A 17,509-nucleotide genomic window follows, 5' to 3' on the forward strand; every position below is an offset into this window, starting at 1 on the left:
CTTGATCTTACACAGGTACCAAAACTGCAGTGAGGCCATGGACAACATGTCTGCGGAAGACAGAATCACAGCACTCCTCCCCACTCTCCAGCCCTTATCTTTCTTCTGCTCATCTTCTGAGGTACTCTCTGAGCCTTGAAGAGACTGTTAGGAGCCAGGGGTACCACAGCGTTGCCAGAGGCCTACAAAGGACAAAGGGGAGACCAGTTCTGTGTCCTTGTCTAGGGACAGACTTGGTGAGATCTACTCTGGGGCTAGGGCCAGAGCCTCGAAGGAGTGAAGGTTTTGGCTCCTAGGAACCTGGATTTCCCCTTTAAGGGCTGTGGCTATCAGTCCTAAGCACCTGTGTCTGAGGTATCCTGGGTTCTCTTTGCCAATATTGTTCGATTTAGCTCCCTGCTGACCTTGGCCAAATTTCCCCCTGAAAACAGTATATAAGATGCTGTGCTTCCTAATAAACTTGGTTGACATGAAATATAGCTTGTGTAAGACCTCCTGACCACACCTTTTCTATCTTCTTTATCTTCTCATCTCCTGGTCTTCCACTTAGGATACCATTACTGAAGAATGACCTGTTGGTTCAGGTCAGGAGTTGATGTAAATGTCCAGTTTAAGGTCTGAGTACTCAATAGTCACATATACTCAGCACTTTGACCAGTTACGAGTCTCTGCATTAACTTCTGATCACTGCAGAGAGAAGCTTCTCTGGCTAAGGTTGAGGACAGCATTAATCTAGCAGTAGAAACATATTTAAAGGACAGTTTGACACGTCATTTAGCAAAACAACAGTAGTAGGCTCCTCCCTAGGACCTGTGACCTCCCAAGCCATGGGCTTTTGACCAGCTCTGCAGCACCAGGCCAGAATTCCCTCCTGTGGAGCAGGCCTCAAAATGAATACAAAAGCAGTTGTATGCAGTCTTAGACTTCATGCCAAGTGGGCGTATCTTGCCTGGCAGGTCAGTACTGTAGCATGCAGGGTTCATCGCAGGGATACCGTTGATCTCTCTTCTCCAGCAGCTTGTCTAGCACCTTCCAGAACTATGGAAACCAGCCACCAGAGAGGACATTTTCAGGTAAGTTCCAGCTTGTTTCTCTGTGTCCTACACTAAAGTGTATAGTGTCTTCAGCAACAGTGTCTTTACTCTAGTTCAGCATACTCTCATCTTTAAAACTCCACTAACCCTCACCATATCTTCCGGGCTGTAACTAAATCTATCCCAATCAGCCTGACTCTGTGCTGATAATCTCTTTCCTATTACATCTAATGGAATTTTGTGTTTTACATCATTCTCACTAGACCAAAGACCACTAAAATGGGACAAAGATGAAGTATCATGACCATATTTCCTTAGTCTCTGTAGCCATCCAATCCCAGCCTCAGATACAGGATGTTAAGTGAGGGAGCTAAGCACTGACTCCTAGTAACTCCACAGCTCTCTAGATTTTATTTCTGGTTACACTCAGAGAGATGAGAGAGAGAGAAGTGTCAGGGCTTCAGCATCTGAGGGTATCAGGCAGGGGGAACTTGAGGGTGAGGTAGAAGAAAGCATGCAAAAGAAACAGAGATTGGCATCCAGCAGCCTACCAGGGTAGCTTGCACCCAACAAATCAGCCCTCTTTACTGAGGAAGGTGAAGTTACAGTGTGATTTTTACACATAAAAGAAACTAATTAGAAAGAAATACCATTTATTTGATGGCTGTCATGGTAGGAATAGCTTGGATCTAAGCCTTAGATGCAGACTCAGAGTTCTCTGGTTCAACCCTCCATACCCTGGTACCACCCAGTCTAAAATTTCTTTATTAAAGTGTTGTTCAATATCATAATTTCTGTCCCTGGGGAAAGTGGGCAAATGGAGAGGGAGAGCAGAAACTTTTTGGAACAAGCATGGCTCTTGACTGCCCTGGCTCTTGACTGTCATGGGAGCCCACAGTACCAGGTTGGCTTCTGACATATTCTAATAATTTCTTTTTCTAGGTCTGGAGAGCTGTTCAAGTCTGGCTTTCCTGCCTTTCCACAGGAAAACACACTAAGGATTCAGGAGCCAGATGGTTCTGAACTTATCATTAATATCATGGCTTCAGACCTTCTTGACAAATAGACTCCCAGATAGAAACTGGGTTTTCAAAATGGACCTCTTCTCTTAGTGGTCAACTGAAGCATAGAAAAACAGATCCCTCTACAATCAGAACATAGGAGAGAGGTGAAGAGTGGTCTGGGAAGGACAAACAGGGAGATGCATGTAAGGGGGAACTACTAACTACAGAGAGCAGCTGGTGTGCTCAGGAGAAGACTTGTAAGCCCTGTGGGCTCTGGGACCTTGGGTGACTGTAATGGGTTAAGGAGCTAAGCTATACACACTCTGAATTATAAAGCCCAGAATGGAGGATCTGGGATTAGTTGAAATAACTCCCAACTAATAGAGACCTCCTAGCTACATTGAGTTCCCCTGCAAGGTGAATGTGGCAAATTAACTACCAAAACATTCAAGCAAGGGGGCACCTGGATTTGAACCAGGGACCTCTTGATCTGCAGTCAAATGCTCTACCCCTGAGCTATACCCCCACCTACATATTAGTGTCTCACAGGCACTCAGAACCTGAATGATCACTCCCTGCTGCTAACATCACAGGTACACATGTCAGTGCTCTGCCATCATCTGCTTCCTCCTATGAGACCCAGCCCTGAGCTGCCTCTGCACATGGCTGCCATGTCCTCATGAATGACTAGCATCCTCCTGCCTTAGATCCTAGCTGAGGCAGGGGCATTAAATTCAGGAGGCCTGCTTCTACAGACTTCTTCAACTCAGCCAAAGGAGCCATATGCAAATACACTGGCTGCTTAGCTGACCTTTGGAGGTGAGTGGGAGTGGGAAAGGGAAAGTTCTCTGTCCACTGAGAACTTCTTGGTCAGACTCTCTGGGAGGGACCCAGGGTCTGATGTGTCTCAATAGGTGCTACAGGCAATTCTGACATGTTATTGGGTGTATTTCCATCCCTGAGCTATACCCCCACTGGTACCAGTGTACTCAGTTAATAAATTTCACTATAAAGTTAAATTACAGATCCTCTCAGACCTACTCTCCAGAAGCCGCCAGACCTGACTGGTGAGATGCCTTCCTCGGCTCTGCAGCTTTCCAGGGCCACACTATTTCCTTTTAATCTTTATTTATTCTTTCCCCATACAATTCATCTCGACCTCATCCTTCCCTCCATGCACTGCTCAGAGTAACCCCCATATACACCTTCCCTCTCCCCGAGAACCACTGCTCCTAAATTTCCCTTCAGAAATGAGCAGTGATATCAACTGAACACAACATGACAAGATGCAATAGGACTAGGCAAAACCCCTCATATCAAGGCTCTGGAAGGAGAAGATAAGTTCCCCATAGGAGGAAAAGGGTCCCAAGTGCATGGGAAAGAGTCAGAGACACCTGCACTCCCACTGTTAGGAGACCCACAAAACCCCAACTAAACAACCGCAGCATGTCTGCACAGGACCTAGCACAGTTCTAAGCAGACTCCATGATGCGGCTGCAGACTCTTTGAGCCCCATAAGCCCTGCTTGGATGACTCTGGGGCTGTGTTCTCCCAGTGTACTCCATGCATCTGGCTACTACAATCCACCTGGCACCTCTCTCCTCCTTCCCTGAAGACAGAATGGCTGCCTCTCAGAGCTTTTCACAGTATCCTAACCTGCACTGTCACAGGCAACACTGGAGGATCCCTCTCTCCTGGTACAGCAGCTGAGCCAGGCTTTAGCCTTTGAGGATGAAGCAAGTGAGCAGTGGGCTCTGGAAGGGGAAGAAGCTCACGTGGGAAATGTCCACCCCACACAGACAGCCTGCTTCTGGGATTTGTCTCCTTAGTTCTGACCACATGTTCACAGACAGCCATGGGGGGAAAGATATTTTTGGTTCAGCTTTCCTCTCATTCTGGACACTGGCTGTCTGTATGGCTGCTGTGCCTGGAAAAACCAGAAGAATTCTCCATCATAGTCCTTGCCTTCTCTTTCAGAACCGAAATGAGCCAGAGAAACTAGATATGCACAGGAGGAATGTAGACATGTAATAAAAGTAGGACGGGCATGGAGCTAGTAGGAAGAGATGGGAGCAGCCATCCATCCACATGAATGGCTACACTGTAGCTTCCAACTCTGCTGAGGACCATTAATAAACAGAAGAAGCATAGGACTAGTGTGTGATAGCTCCATGGGTAAAAACATAAAGAAATAAACTTATGGCAGGGGGCACCTGGATTTGAACCACAGACCTCTTGATCTGCAGTCAAATGCTCTACCCCTGAGCTATGCCCACTCCCTGCCAGACAAGTTTAATAAGTGCCTTTTACCTTCATAGTCATACTCATCATTACTTCAGTGTATACTCTTTACTTAGTAAGACTAGCATTGCTGCTTCCATAAACTCAGTTCATAGAGGTCCCTCTCCAGTCCCCAGTGACTCCAACTCTGCCCCCTGTTGTCATGTCAGCAACACACACACACACACACACACACACACACACACACACACACACACACACAAAGGAACACCTCCGCCTGTGGGAACTGCATAGCTGGAGACAGAGAGGCATAAGCTACTATAAAGAACTCAGATTTACATGTCTGGCTTCTTCAGTTATACACAAGTATCAGTGTGAAGAGACTCTGCCTACTTCTTTGGGGAACAGTGGGGTACCTGCATGTGAAGACATCTCTCCAGCCTATGGGTGATCTGAGTGTTGCCCCTGAGGGTAGCCACTGGGTAGATGGTGAAGATGTCTCTTCAGGCCTGAGTGGGTCATCGAGGAGCTCTGACAGCAGAGCAGGAGGACACAGAGGGTCAGGAATGCTGAAGCGCTGGCCTCTGCCCTGGCCTTCAGATCGATCACCACTCCACACACTCATTGTCATATGTTTATATCAACATATATGGCACAATTCAGTTATTTTTTTTTATTTTTTTGAGACAGTGTTTCTCTGTGTAGCTTTGGAGCCTGTCCTGGATCTCACTCTGTAGCCCAGGCTGGCCTTGAACTCACAGAGATCTGCCTACCTCTGCCTCCCAAGTGCTGGGATTAAAGGTATGCGCCACCACCGCCTAGCTACAATTCAGTTATTTTGAAAACTCATTATTAGTTAAAAAAATTATGAAGGAAAAAAACCACAACAGTCCTCTGAATTCTTTTCTTATCGCTCCTGTCGCCCAAAGGGAGCCATTCTCCAAAGGTTTCACTCTCTCTTCTAGTCCTTCCTGTGCACTCATGTAAAATGCACACAGCATGGGGTGTCTTCTTTAACCAGGTCTGGACATCAGTAACTGACTTGTGGAAAAGGATTATCATTTTCATGCCTTCTTCAATTCTCACTTTCCCATTACATTCATGTCCCAACCTTTAGTTGGATGACCTTCTTCTCTGTTTTTATCATGATGACTTGTTAACACTGTGTATGGTGGATGTGTGTCATTCTAAACAGGACAAAGACATCAGGTAGAACTTTTGATTTTCCTGAAGTTAATGATACTATTATGTTTAAACTGTTTCACGTTCTTTAAATATCTACATCTTCCACAAGTCCTGAGTTCTCCATGAAATATTTTTTAGAATAATATTCCATGCATAGACACATTTCTACTTTCTGTTTTCCAGGAGTGGCCTGGGCTCCTGATCCTTTTGTTCTGGTTGTTCCCAACTGCCTGCTGCATGGTCAAGGCCTTGTGACTTCCTTCACCTTGACATTCTTCTTTTCTACCATCTCTTCTGTGTGGAGTATCTCTTTCCCAGATTTTGAATCCTTGGATGTTTCTTAACAAAATGGCATTCCTTCTTTTGGGAGCTGAACCCCTTCTGTGAGGGGTGAATGGATGTAAAATTTCTAGCCTTTGTATATCTGATAAGGCATATAATTCTTCCCACACACTATACCAATAATCTGTATATTTAATTTAAATAATTTTCATAAAATTATGTGGTGGTTTGAATGTGAACAACCACCAGAGGTTCATATATTTGAATGTTTGGTCCCCATTTAGTGGATTGTTGAGGAAGGATTAGGAGGTGTGTGGCCTTGTTGGAGGAGGTGTGTCACTGGGAGGGGACTTTGTGGTTTTAAAATCCCATATCAGGTCAGTCTTACTCTCTGTCTCCTGCTTATGGATCACATGTAAACTGTCAGTTAACTGCTCCAGTGCTATGCCTGCCTATCTGCTACCATGCTTCCCACCATGGTGATCTAACCTCATGCTATTGTAAGCAATACCCCCATTAAATGCATTCTTTTATAAGTTGCCTTGATCATTGTGTCCTTCATGACACTACAAGAGTATAATAACTATAAATGTAACACTATAGTAACAGAACAGTAGGTGAGAAATTGATATCAGGGCCTGAGTTATTGCTATGACACACCTGACCATGCTGCTTGTCGGAGGATTATGGAAGATGTTGGGACTAGATGTTGGATTAGAAAAGCAGTTGAATGATGTAAGGGAGCTTAATGTGCCATGCTAATAGGAACTTAGAAAACAGTGGTACTCAGAGCAGTATGGCTGTGGAGTTCCAGCTCAAAAGACTGCAGAGGGGAAGAATGTTAGCTTTCTTATGATAGATTGGCAAATAATGTGGCTGTCTTTTGCTCTTGACTAGAAATCTGCCAGAGGCTAAAGTGAAGAGTTTTGGACTAGTGTTGTTGTCAGAGGTGATTCCAAGACAGACTGGTGTTGACCGTGTCACGTGGTTCTTACTGATCCTCTTCTGCTGACTACAGTGAAAAGGAGCAAGAGGGGCAAACGAGATACAAATGGCTGACTCTGGTTCCATGGAGCCATCCTCCACATTTGCCTCTTAAAACCATTCACCCTCTTCTTCACCACAGAACCCTGAGACTTGAGTGGAGAGGTTGATGAAGGCATCCCTTTTATGACTGAGTGCTCCAACGTCTCTCACTCTGTGCATTGTCCAGTGCGGGTCTCTGTGCTCATTTCCACCTACTACAAGGAGAAGCTTCTCTGATGTGGACTGAGCAAAGCACTGATCTATGGAATAGCAGAATGTCATTAGCAGTCATTTTATTGCTATGTTCCTTTAGCAAAAAATATGAGTGGAATTCCTCCAGGGCCCATGCCTGAGCTAGTCTCAGGTTCAAGGACATTGTAGCAGTGTCAGATATGGGTTCCATCTCCTGGAGCGGGCCTTGAACCCAATTTTTAAAAAGTTGTGGTTGTGCTGGGTGGTGGTGGCACACACCTTTAGTCCCAGCACTCTGGAGGTAGAAGCAGGTGGATATCTGAGTTCAAATCCAGCCTGATCTAAAGAGTGAGTTCCAGGGTAGCCAGAACTGCACACAGAAACCCTGTCTCAGAAAACTAATAAAATAATGATAATGATAATAATAATAATAATAATAATAATAATAATAATAAATTCAAACTTGTGGTTAGTCCCATAACACTCATGTCACTATTGAACCAAGGTGTCTTGCAGATGACTGTTATAAGTAATGGGGCTTGTATCTGGGTGACATTGATGATTACCTTTCTACTCTGGTAGAGGGTGGAGTGCCTTCAAGCACCATGAATGATTGTCAATATGGATGAGGAAGCTGAGCACCAACTTAACTTCTCCATGTTTTACAAAGTAAAAGTAATTGCTGTCTTCAGAGAATCACACTACCTCAAGATCGAGCTGTACTACTCCTGGATATCTACCTAAAGGACTCTCCATCTTAATGAAGAGATATTTGCCCATCTATTTTCATTGCTGCTCTATTCATAATAACCAGGAATTAGAAACACCCTTGACATTCATCAACTGATGAATGAATAATGAAAATGTGGTACATATATATAATGTAATTATTCAGCAATTAAGAAAAAAAGAGTTTTGAAAATTTCAGGAAAATGGATGGAGCTAGAAACAATTATCCAGAGTAAGGTTCAAATAACCCAAAAGACAAATATTGAATTTTTCTCTTATATGTGGAGATAAGCTTTTAAGTATTTGATTGTGAGTTACAACCCAAATAACCACAGAGGTTAGGTACCTATTAGCAAACCATGTGGTGGGAGAGGATCTACCAAAGAAGGGAAACAGAAGAAATACTATGGAGATATAAGATTAAATTAGAAGATTTAATAGGGAGAGGGATGGGAGAGAAGGGAAAGAAAAGGATTATAGGGAGAGATATCTAACACTGGTCTTCTGACAACTTACATGGAAGCCTACTACAATAGAAGATTCCTAAAATATATACCTATATGAAATGATTTTAAATGACACCAAGGAAAGACCCCATTGCTGAGGACAAAATGTATTTCTTTATAAATATTTTCATTAATTTTTGACATTTTCTTACAATATATTTTGATCATATTCACCTTCAACTCCTTCTTTTAACCCTCTTTACAGGTCTGTCTCATCGGACACTCCCAGCTTTGTGTCCTCCAATGTGAGCTATCCACAAGCTTCTAGGTGTAGGGCCATCCACTGGAACATTAGTGACTTACCCAGAGCCATACCTTAGAGAAAACTGTTTTCCCTGCCCTAGAAACTATTAATTACTTAACCCATGAGCTTAGCTTCTCCAGATGGGTGTGGAGGATGATTGAATGCAGGCTTCCTGGCATTAGTGCTTCTGTCTCACCTGTGACCTAGGACTGGAGGGTGCTGGTCATGAGGAGGTGGCACACAGGTGTGCAGTTGGCTCAGGGCTGGGTCTCACAGGAGAGAGCAGATGATAGCAGAGTACTAGCAAGTACACATGTCAAGGAGTGAACACACAGGCTCAGAGATGTTTATTAGATATACATGAAGCAGATGGGGGCATAGCTCAGGGGTAGAGCATTTGACTGCAGATCAAGAGGTCCCTGGTTCAAATCCGGGTGCCCCCTTCCTAGTGTCTCTTTTAGATACAAGAGACCAAATCTGAAGTATTGGTGAACACAGAGCCAACTAATGCACTGTGTTCCCTGTGCTCTGTATTCTGCTCAGGCCTGGTCCCTGTTCTCCTCTCTGAGAGAAGCTAGTACAGGATCCAGTGTGAGACCCACCCAGCTTGTGGCACATGCTGGCTTCCAAGGCTCTGTATGGCTCAGTCAGTGCAGGAAGTCAGCATAATGGAGTCCTAGGAAGATGAGAGTGGGATTCTTCCTCTGGCAACTTTCCATAGTCAATCCCTCAGGAAGTCACTCCTGAGCCCCCAGAAGGGACACTCCTTACATGCTGTTTCCTCTAGCCTGTGCTTTGGCTCCTGATACTTATGAAGAAAGACTTGGATCCATGAATTTGTCTCCTATTTAGACAAAGACTCTGAGGAAAAGGGGAATGGCTGACCTCACTTTGTGTCCTCAGCATGGATGATAATGACCAGAACATAGGAAGTTCCATGGGTGTTTGTTGAGTGAATAAATGATGGAGGGAAGTAAAGGGCAACCCCCCCCCCCTCGATATTTTTGAGTACAGATAAAGTTCTTTCTGGGCAAAAGTTTTGGACCATTGAAAACTCAGAATCATCAGCTCCTGTCTTGTCCACTTAAGGAAAATTGAGTATGAACTTAAAGAAAACACCACCATTAAGTGTCCTTTCCAGGTCCAAAAACTGGGGTCTATCTTTCTTTCTTTTCTTTTCTTTTTCTTTTTCTTTTTCTTTTTGGTTTTTCAAGACAGGGTTTCCCTGTGTAGCTTTTCGTCTTTCCTGGAACTCACTCCGTAGCCCAGGCTGGCCTCAAACTCACAGAGATCACCTGGCTCTGCCTCCCAGTGCTGGGATTAAAGGCGTGCCCCACCACCACCCAGCCAAAGCTGATGCCTTTAGCACAACTGTGAGAGACGGCATTGAGATCCAGTAAGGTTGAAGAGAAGGGTGGAGGGCAGACTTTAATAGAAAAATCCTGCCAGGTCAAGATCATTAGGAGGAACCAGTAGATCATGAACATGTAGGAAGCAGGGTGTGGTGTGACAGGGTAGAAGAGGTGCTTACTCTGGGAATCTGCTGGTTCTCATTCAGCGGAAGCTTGTATTGGAAATCATTTCTGGACTTTTCACCCTATGCTTCCCATCTTATAATTTTCTGATCCTATATTTGAAAAAAAAATATCAAAATCAGGGAGATTTTTTTGCCCCATGCTTGTCCCAAACCAGCATCAGTAGAGACCAGGTATAGAGACTCAGAGCTCCGCCCTCAGAATGCACTGACTGGGGTCAGGTATCTTTGCCATGTGGCCCCTTCATCTGGAAGCATCACAGTGAGGCTAAAAGACCACACAGATGCCAAGGATTTAAGAGAGGACTGCAGCTAAAAGATGTAGTGTGTGGAGACAAAAGCGGTAAGGGTATCAGGGAGGCTATAGCACAACGTTCGTGATTGGCATAAGATGCTTGGGGCAATCACAGAATGCATCTCCTCTGGAAAATATTCATTCCAATTTATCTACTAAATATACTTCTGGAGTATATTTCATTCATAGAATAAGACTTTCTCAAAGGAATAAAACCATTACACCAAAACCAAGCTCAAAAGCCTCATTGGTGAATTCCTACAAATATGTAAGCAAATAACACAAACAGATCACTACTGCCCAACTCACTGTGGAGTCAGCACAACCTTAGTATCCAGTCTTCTAGAATCTCTCTCTCTCTCTCTCTCTCTCTCTGTGTGTGTGTGTGTGTGTGTGTGTGTGTGTGTGTGTGTGTCCAAATGAGCTAACTATGTCTAGATAAATGTTTTCATGTTGTTAGAAATAGAAGCATGCAGTTGGTATTTTGTGATTACTAACCATCAACACATTCCAGGGTTTCACATGAATGTTCCAGAAGACCCCTGATTCAGCATTGGATCTTCCTCAGCACTGTCACTTGTTACAGAAAAAATATCCTAATAAAGGCTCATGTGAGACAAGGACTTGTCTTTCAACTTTGGGGAGATCAACATCCTCTAAAACTCTGCTGGAGTTTGTCACTGATGTGGTAATTCACAGGAGAGACAGAAACACTGTGACCCAGCACTGTGCTGATTTGATTCTGTGTTTGGTCTTATGGAATCTTAGTCTCTCGGCAGAAAGAGCTGAGGCCTTCAACACAGTGTTTATGAGGAGGCTGCAAGTTTCCTCTATGTCTTCAGTAAAAAGAGCAGACTAATGAGCTGTCCATGGTATGTACCGGAGATCCAGCATGGTCAGGCCCTGCTTGGCCCTTCACACTGAGCTGTGCCAACAGCTGCTAAGGAAGTTGGGATCTTTGGTGGGGAGTTTATTACAAGGAGTAACACTTAAAACATAGACACATGGCTGCCACAGCACAGATGCTAAGCCTTTAGAACTGATGCCAATCATGAGCCACCACTGGATGCAACCCAGACCCACGGACAGCCCATTACCCCTGTGCTCTACAGAATCCATATGACCTATGTCTCTGATGCATCACATCTGACAGCCTGAGCTTCCACACCCCCAATCCGGATGAATCAACTGGTTGTATCTAAATACAGTGGAATACCAGTCCAGTTTCCCCTACTCCATTTCTTTGGGGTCTTTTGCCTCCTGCCCACTGAATCAGTACACTGACTTCCATACCCTGAGAACCACCAATGGTTGAGGTTTAGGGAAGTCACTCTGTATTCTAAAAATGCTGAAAACTTGATCACCTGAAATACTTGACATTCAGTGAATATACATACACAGCGAGCTGTCACATTCTTACACAGGACAGGGATATGATTGGAGATGGCAGAGCTCTGCCCTCACTGGGTGAGGCCCAAGACATATGAGACAAAGAGAAAGAAGGTCTGTACTGTGAATGTGGTCACTTAGTTTCCAAAATCACATGGAAAGGGGGCACCTGGATTTGAACCAGGGACCTCTTGATCTGCAGTCAAATGCTCTACCCCTGAGCTATGCCCCCTCCCTGCCAGACAAGTTTAATAAGTGCCTTTCACCTTCATAGTCATACTCATCATTACTTTACTGTATACTTCTTACTTGGTAAGACTAGCCCTGCTGCTTTCTGTGGTAACAGCATAGCTGGGGACAGAGAGGCATAAGCTACTATAAAGAACTCAGATTTACATGTCTGGCTTCTTCAGTTATACACAAGTATCAGTGTGAAGAGACTCTGCCTACTTCTTTGGGGAACAGTGGGGTACCTGCATGTGAAGACATCTCTCCAGCCCATGGGTGATCTGAGTGTTGCCCCTGAGGGTAGCCGCTGGGTAGATGGTGAAGATGTCTCTTCAGGCCTGAGTGGGTCATCGAGGAGCTCTGACAGCAGAGCAGGAGGACACAGAGGGTCAGGAATGCTGAAGCGCTGGCCTCTGCCCTGGCCTTCAGATCGATCACCACTCCACACACTCATTGTTATATGTTTATGTCAACATATATGGCACAATTCAGTTATTTTTTTTATTTTTTTGAGACAGTGTTTCTCTGTGTAGCTTTGGAGCCTGTCCTGGATCTCACTCTGTAGCCCAGGCTGGCCTTGAACTCACAGAGATCCGCCTCCTCTGCCTCCCAAGTGCTGAGATTAAAGGTATGTGCCACTACCGCCTAGCTACAATTCAGTTATTTTGAAAACTCATTATTAGTTAAAAAAAATTATTAAGGAAAAAAACCACAACAGTCCTCTGAATTCTTTTCTTATCGCTCCTGTCACCCAAAGGGAGCCATTCTCCAAAGGTTTCACTCTCTCTTCTAGTCCTTCCTGTGCACTCATGTAAAATGCACACAGCATGGGGTGTCTTCTTTAACCAGGTCTGGACATCAGTAACTGACTTGTGGAAAAGGATTATCATTTTCATGCCTTCTTCCATTCCCACTTTCCCATTACATTCATGTCCCAACCTTTAGTTGGATGACCTTCTTCTCTGTTTTTATCATGATGACTTGTTAACACTGTGTATGGTGGATGTGTGTCATTCTAAACAAGACAAAGACATCAGGTAGAACTTTTGGTTTTCCTGAAGTTAGTGGTACTCTTATGTTTAAACTGCTTCATTTTCTTTAAATATTTACATTTTCTACAACCCTGAGTTCTCTATGAAATTCTTATAGAATAATATACGATGCATGGAAACATTTCTACTATTTAATGAACATTTCTGCTCTCTGTTTTCCAGGAGTGGCCTGGGCTCCTGATCCTTTTGTTCTGGTTGTCTCCAAATGCCTGCTGCATGGTCAAGGCCTTGTGACTTCCTTCACTATGACATTCTTTGTTTCTACCATCTCTTCTGTGTGGAACTGTCTCTTTCTCAGATTTTGAGTTCTTGGATGTTTCTTAATAAGATGACACTCCTTCTTTTGGGAGATGAACTCCTCCTGTGAGAGGTGAATGGATGTAAAATTTATAGCCTTTGTATGTCTGATAAGGCATATAATTCTTCCCATTATACTGATAATCAGTTTATGAAACACTTATAGTTGTTTCATAAAATAGAGTGGTGGTTTCAATGAGAACAGCTCCCATAATTTCACATATTTGAATGTTTGATCACCAGTTGGTGAACTATTTAGAAAGGATTAGGAGGTGTGGCTTTGTTGGAGGAGGTGTGACTCTAGAAGAGACTTTGTGGTTTCAAAATTCCCTTATCAGGTTAGTCTTACTCTCTGTCTCCTGCTTGTGGATCACATGTAAACTGTCAGTTAGGGCTCCAGTGCTATGCCTGCCTACCTGCTACCATGCTTCCCACCATGGACTAACTCTTCAATACTGTAACCAAGTTCCCAAATCAATGCTTTCTTTATAAGTTGCCTTGACCAAGGTGTGTCTTCATGGCATTAGAATAGTATATTAACTATATATGTAACACTATAGTAACACAGATAGTAAATGAGAATTTGATACCAAGCCCTGGATTATTGCTATTACCGACCTGGCCATTGCTTGTTGGAGGAATATGAAAGACCTTGAGACTTTGGATTAGAAAGACAGTTGAATGCTGTAAGTATGCCTTACTGGGCCTTACTAATAGGAACTTGGAAAACAGTAATGCTCACAGCAATGTGGTTGTGTAGTTTCAGCTCAGATGAGGCAGTGTGGGAGATCTGTGCCCAATGGCATGGGCATGGGTGATCTGGCCTTGGCCCTTGCCTGAAAAGAGCAGGAGAGCTGGCCCTCATCATGTGAGCAAGAGACAGCTGTCCCAGCTCCTCATTGATGCCACTTGTGGGAGAACTGGCCCTACCCCTCACCAAACACTAGGTGGTATAGATTCAGGATAGCTGGTCCTGCTCTCACTTGAAGATAGTGAGAAAACTGGCCCAGGTGGTGAAGGTCAGGTGAGGCAGGGGCATGGGCGAGTTGACCCAGATGGCATTTGAGTAGGAGAGCTGTTCCCACCCCTTGCCAGCTGATACATGCATGCAGGAGAGCTGGCTCCTCCACTCCCCTGGGCAGAGCAGAAGAGCCAGCCCAAAGGCATTGGTGCAAGAGGACTGGCCACAACCTTCCCCTGGGCAGAGTGGGAGGGCTGCCTCTGGTGGCATGGGTGTGGGAGAACCAGTGCCACCCCTCACCTGGAGCATAGCTGGTGTGGGGGAGCTGGCCTCACCCCTTGACTGGGCAGAGCAGGAGAGCTGACACTGGTGGTTGGGTGTGGTGTGGAGAGCTGACCCATGTAGGCAGAGTAATTCTGTCCCAACCGATAAATACTGACTCAGAGACTTAATATAAATTATAAATGCTTGCCTGATAGCTCAGGCTTGTTACTAGCTAACTCTTACATTTAAATTAACCCATATTTCTTATCTGTTTTTCCATGTGGCTCATGGCTTGTTACCTCATTTTCTACATGTCCTACTTCCTTGGTGGCCAGCTGGCTTCTCCTCAGACTCTGACCTTCCTTTTCCCACCATTTTCCTAGTTTGTTTGTCCAACCTATAATTCCTGACTGGCTACTAGTCAATCAGCATTTCATACAACCAACTCCAGTGACAAATCTTTACACTGTATAAGAGGATTATTCCACAGCAGACCCAGATTACATTGGTATGGGAAAGATGGTCCCATCTCTTGCCCAAGTGGTACAGGGGTGCTGGCCCCAGACTCATGGTTTTGGGAGAGTGGGGGAGCTGGCAGGCTGACCAACTCAACTACCCTCCAGGCCCATATCCAAGGCTTTGACTTGGCCGACAACAACATCTTCCCCATCTAGGAGCTGCCAGAGCACAGGAAGGAGCTGGCTCTGCAGATTCATAGCTTTAGGATCCGTACAACTCAAAGCAACAGAATGTTATCTGAGAGTCTCTACAAGGGTCCAGTATTGACATTGTAGCAGAAGCCAGAGGCCTTGAACTAGCCTCATGACTTATTGCAATGAACGTTGGCAAGTAAAGTGTTTAGGCTGTTTGGACAAAAGGATAGACTGTGCAACATATTGCAACTTATAATACCAGAACGACAAACGGATATGGAGATTCTAGAAAGACAGAGGAGCAGGATGGTATGTGCACAGAATGCTGTGCTTGATCAAGTAGCAGGCTGTTGAGCAGAGGGATCCATTACATGGTTTGTTTGATTTTTGTTTTGTTTTCTCTTCCATTTCTAATTTTTATTAGCATTTTAACTTACTTTTGGGGTGGGGTCTACAAGTTTGGAAACTGATTATGGAAGGAATGAAAAATGAGTTGGATTGGGGTGCATGGTGTGAAATGCCAAAGATTTATTTAAAACTGGTATAAAAATATTTTCATTAATTCCGTGGAAAATTCATAGAATGCATTATAATCTATTCACTTTCAACTCATTCTTTTAACTCCTACACACAGATCTATCCCACATTCACACGCCAAGCTTCGTGTTATCCTATTTGAGCTATCCACAAGCTTCTGGGTGTGGGGCCATCCACTGGAACATCATTGACATACCACAAGTCACACGTTTAGAGAAAACTATTTTCCCTCTCCAAAAGCTATGAATTGCTTAACACTCAACCCTCAAGTTTGGCTCTTACAGGTGGGTGTGGAGGATGATTGAATGCAGGTTTCCAGGCAGTAGTGCTTCTGTCTCAGCTGTGAACTAGGACTGGAGATTGCTGGTCTCGAGGAGGAGGCACACAGGTGTGCAGTTGGCTCAGGGCTGGGTCTCATGGGAGAAAGCAGATGATAGCAGAGTACTAGCAAGTACACGTGTCAGGGAGTGAACACACAGGATCAGAGATGTTTATTAGATATACATGAAGAAGATGGGGGCATAGCTCAGGGGTAGAGCATTTGACTGCAGATCAAGAGGTCCCTGGTTCAAATCCGGGTGCCCCCTTCCTAGTGTCTCTTTTAGATACAAGAGATCAAATCTGAAGTATTGATTAACACAGAGCCGACTAATGCACTGTGTTCCCTGTGCTCTGTATTCTGCTCAGGCCTGGTCCCTGTTCTCCTCTCTGACAGAAGCTAGTACAGGACTCACTGTGAGATCCACCCAGGTCACACTCACGTTGTGGCACACGCTGGCCTCCAAGGCTCTGTATGGCTCAGTCAGTGCAGGAAGTCAGCATAATGGAGTCCTAGGAAGATGAGAGTGGGATTCTTCCTCTGGCAACTTTCCATAGTCAATCCCTCAGGAAGTCACTCCTGAGCCCCCAGAAGGGACGCTCCTTACATGCTGTTTCCTCTAGCCTGTGCTTTGGCTGCTGTTACTTCTGAGGAAAGACTTGGATCCATGAGTTTGTCTCCTATTTAGACAAAGACTCTGAGGAAAAGGGATATGGCTGACCTCACTTTGTGTCCTCAGCATGGCTGATAGTGACCAGAACATAGGAAGTCCCATGGGTGTTTATTGCGTGAATAAATGATGGAGGGAAGTAAAGGGCACCCTTCTGATATCTTTGAGTACAGATAAAGTTCTTTCTGGGCAAAAGGTTTGGGCCACTGAAAACCAAGAATCACCAGAGAATTTACTAGGTTCCACCTTAACTAAATCAGTCTTAATAGGGGGATCCAAGCCACACAGCTAAGGATGCATGAAACTGGAAGGTGGAGTCTACAAGGTTGGAAGGTGAATATGGAAGGAATAGATAATGAGTGGGATTGGGGTGCATGGTGTGAAATAGTTAAAACTCTTCCCTCCGTGAACTGATTTTCTCCTGAGTAGTCAAGCCCTTTTCATAGAATCTGGGGCAAAAGCAGCCTGTCACAAATCACTCACACAGTCCTCACTGTCCTCTGAAATATCCTCCAGCTTGGTAAGTTCAACTCTACATTTCTATGCCTTGTGGGTCATCACAGCAGCCTTTCCACCCATGCTCAAGGGCTCCCTCCCCATCTCTCCAGCTGTGAGCACCCTGCAGCTCCTGTGCTTTGGAAGCCAACAAGACAACCCAGTGGACATTTGGGTGACATCCTAATGCTGCCAGACTTACAAAAGGAACAATTCACCTTCCTGATCAGAGAGCACTACTCTGCTGGCATCTCTTCAACACATGACTGTAGTGAGTTAGTGACTAAAAAGTCCAGAAACCTCTGCTGATGTCCTGTACCTCCTAGTCTTTGCCCACGGGTAGTGTTTGTCCATGCTGGCACAGCCCCAGAT

General features: G+C 44.6%; 1 long non-coding RNA gene and 5 other non-coding genes across 8 annotated transcripts in view; 2 read left to right on the forward strand and 4 right to left on the reverse strand.

The window, feature by feature from the left end:
- LOC118580894 overlaps nt 1-17,509 on the reverse strand; it is a 143,520-nt gene that overhangs the window by 89,167 nt on the left and 36,844 nt on the right. The gene's annotated exons all lie outside the window — the stretch shown is intronic.
- Trnac-gca lies at nt 2,493-2,564 on the reverse strand. The gene has a single exon. It is a non-coding gene; the product is annotated as a tRNA-Cys (tRNA).
- On the reverse strand, nt 4,243-4,314 carry Trnac-gca. The gene has a single exon. It is a non-coding gene; the product is annotated as a tRNA-Cys (tRNA).
- On the forward strand, nt 8,815-8,886 carry Trnac-gca. Its single transcript has one exon. It is a non-coding gene; the product is annotated as a tRNA-Cys (tRNA).
- Nucleotides 11,822-11,893, reverse strand: Trnac-gca. The gene has a single exon. It is a non-coding gene; the product is annotated as a tRNA-Cys (tRNA).
- Nucleotides 16,169-16,240, forward strand: Trnac-gca. Its single transcript has one exon. It is a non-coding gene; the product is annotated as a tRNA-Cys (tRNA).

Source organism: Onychomys torridus, chromosome 3 (assembly GCF_903995425.1).
Source record: "Onychomys torridus chromosome 3, mOncTor1.1, whole genome shotgun sequence".
In the NCBI taxonomy this organism is placed as follows: Eukaryota; Metazoa; Chordata; class Mammalia; order Rodentia; family Cricetidae; genus Onychomys; species Onychomys torridus.